Source organism: Sciurus vulgaris, assembly GCF_902686455.1.
Source record: "Sciurus vulgaris genome assembly, chromosome: 3".
Taxonomy (NCBI): domain Eukaryota; kingdom Metazoa; phylum Chordata; class Mammalia; order Rodentia; family Sciuridae; genus Sciurus; species Sciurus vulgaris.
Genome location: NC_136463.1, coordinates 43,707,122 through 43,710,260, shown reverse-complemented (window position 1 = coordinate 43,710,260; position 3,139 = coordinate 43,707,122). Strand labels below are relative to the sequence as shown.

The 3,139-nt window shown below is 39.3% G+C and overlaps 1 pseudogene across 1 annotated transcript; it reads right to left on the bottom strand.

The window, feature by feature from the left end:
• Positions 1-390: 390 nt before the first annotated feature.
• LOC306657375 (dnaJ homolog subfamily A member 1-like) lies at positions 391-1,432 on the bottom strand (annotated as a pseudogene). Its single transcript has one exon. The product of its transcript is annotated as a dnaJ homolog subfamily A member 1-like (transcript).
• Between the last annotated feature and the right edge of the window lie 1,707 nt (positions 1,433-3,139).

Below are 3,139 nucleotides of genomic sequence, written 5' to 3'. Positions count from 1 at the left end.
AGTTCAATACAGATTTTTAATTTTACAGCAGAACAATGAAGGGTCATACACTGAAATCAACACATATTCTTAGTATTCCAATCTAAGTTTGTCTACGTACACAACTGAAATCAGTTACAAGGTATGGCCTAACAGATGCTAGGGAACTTTTTAAAAAGTAGTTTTTACAGTTATTAAACAACTTCTTGCACACTGAAGTCATCATACACACAGGGCCAAATCAGAGCTTTTATATTTGCTTTTATTCTTCATTTAACTTTTAAAACACCACTATTATTGAATATTAGAACAAAAACAATTGCAAGTAGTGAGCATATTAGGATTATAGTCCTTCACTCATTCACTACTGCATATAAAAATGCTTTCAGTGAGTGTTATTCACTGGCCCCATTAAGAGGTTTGACACTGAACACCACCTCTGGGAGACAGTCATCATCCTCATATGCTTCTTTATTATAATGGTGCTATTTTCCTGATTTGGATCAAGTCCACCAGTTCTACCTGATGCATTTCATCAGTCTCTTCTACTTCCTTCCTCTCTCCCTTCCAGCAGAGAGAGTTTGTCAGGAGAGAGAAAGCCATTTTCAGGAAGTTTACCTTAAACTCAGTGATTAGATGACCCTTTTCATATGGTCTACGATAAATTGGCATACCTTCATCTAGCACACACTTTATATCTACATGCTTGACAATCTGACTTGGATGAGAGGTGATGAGTATGGTTCGATTATCAAGAGTGGATGTTGGCTTCTGGAAGTCACATACTTCCCCCAGCTGTATGTCCACACATGCCTTTGTCAATATGAACTTCTAGAATCTTCTTCCTTCCATTGCAGCTTTTACATCTATCATTAGAACTGATCCATTCCCCGTGGCCCTGGCACTCCATGCACACTGACTGAATTTGCTAAACCATTCCAGGACCTATCTGATGAATTCTTATTTGCATTCCAGAACCTCAGCAGTTGAGACAGCACTCTGTTGCTCCTTTCCTACCACCTCAGCCTTCACATTTGTCACAAATCACATTCTTTTGCAGAGCCAGTTTCTTGTCCCACATTATATAAATCTCCTAACATTACCGAGAGCTGATGCACAGTGTTTTTACCTCTCCTTTCTCTCCTTCCTCCTCCTCCAAAAAACTTATTGAAGATGTCCATGGGAGAGCCAACACCACCACCTGCTCCACACTCCTTAATTGCCTGTTCTCCTCCTTGGTCATATAATTCCCTTTTCTTGGCAACAGAGAATTTCATAAACTTGAGAATCAGTTTAAACTTTTCTCCTTCATTTGGATTCTTATCAGGGTGGTACTTCAAGGTCAGTTTCCTATAAGCCTTTTTCAATTCTTCCTGGGGGGCATTGGGTTTGACTCCCAAAACATCATAGTAAGTGGTTTCTTTCACCATTTTCTATAGCTGGTGAGCGGGCTGGGGCCAAGAGGGGGAAGGGGAAAGAGCGCATAATTGTGTGCAGCTCGGGCAGCTATGGCTCCTCCACCTCTCAAAGAGCATTCTGGAAAGTTCCCAGTCCTCTGCCTTTTGAAGATTTTACCTGATGCCTCTTCTTAGATGTTTTGCAACGGGGCAATATATATGTTTATTAGAACTTTTTTTTTTTTTTTTTTTTTTACTATAATGCAATATCCGAGGCTAGAAACTTATAAAGAAAAGAAGTCTATAGCTCACAGTTTGGGAGACTGAAAAGTCCAAACAGCATATCCCTGGGTGAGGGTTCCCTTGGTTACATTAACTCCTGACAGCCACTATAATGGCAGGAGTGTGCATGCAAGGGAAGATTGTATGGCTAGATAAGAAGCCAGAGAGCCATTTGGGGATCAGGCTCACGTTTTATAACAACCTGCTTTCTCCTGAACTAACTCAGGGTCCCACAAGGACTGCCTTAATCCCTTCTCAAAGCAATGCCCTCAGTGACCTCCCAACAGGCCACCTCGCTGCTTACATCATCAAACTGAGGACCAAACTTCCAGTACATGAAACTTTGGGGTACAAACCACATCAAAACCATAGCAGTGTGTGTTCTAATAGAAGGAGCAGGCTTTATCTTTATTTTATTTTTATTTTTGAGGTAAGATCTCATTTAAACTAGGGATTAAGCTACTTCTGGAATTTCAGAGATGATATTCTTCATTTCTGACCCTTCCCATCTTAAAAATATAGAATTTATTCATTCTGAATGCTTTGTTCCTGGGGATAGCAGGTGCATTTATGGGGCACACAGTGAGCAACTACACAGAGTTGGGTATTCCTATCTCTTAATTATCTGATATTAAATTATGATTTTTATTCCTGCTCTGTCTCTAGAGCCAGGCAGAGGTAATTTCCAGTCACCTCTCTTCCACTTAGCCATTTAACCTTAGGCAAGTCATTTAACCATTTGAGTCTAAAACTAACCCATCTGAAGAAAGAGGGAAATAATTCCTTGTCAGACATTCTGAGTGTGGAGATAATGGCTGAGAGCTCTCAGCACAGCCATGGAATAAGGCAAAGTTAATGCTATTACAAAAGGGAAATGCTATTACATAAAATGGTGGGTAATGGGTAATGGTATCATAATACTATGGATGTCATTATTATTAATAATCCTGGAGACAGGATCAAACAAAGCAATTGGAAAAGATCTTCCCTAGGCAATATGAGAATCTCAGAGAGAAGCCTCCATGAGCATTGCTGTTTATTTTACTAATGTGGATAGATGTAAATTTATTTTAATGAAGAACAGCTTTTCAGGGTCTTTCCTCTGTCTGCAGAGGTCTGCAATGAAAATGCAGACCAATTCAAAATATTTCAAAGAGGTATACTTGAGATGAGATATTTTACTCTTCCACATACATTATTTGGCCAAGCCAACAGAAACATGCACAAAAGATTTGGATTTGTACCTTTAAAAGAATATATTTGAATGACCAATACATACATGAAAAGATGACTCCTCATTAGCTGTCAGGGAAATGCAAATTAGAAGTACAATATAATTCTCTCTCTCTCTCTCTCTCTCTCTCTCTCACACACACACACACACACACACACACACACACACACAACCTGAAAAGCTAAAATGAAAACTACCAAGCATGTTGATCAAGAAGTACAGCAAATGGCAATAATTTTCTGGTGGG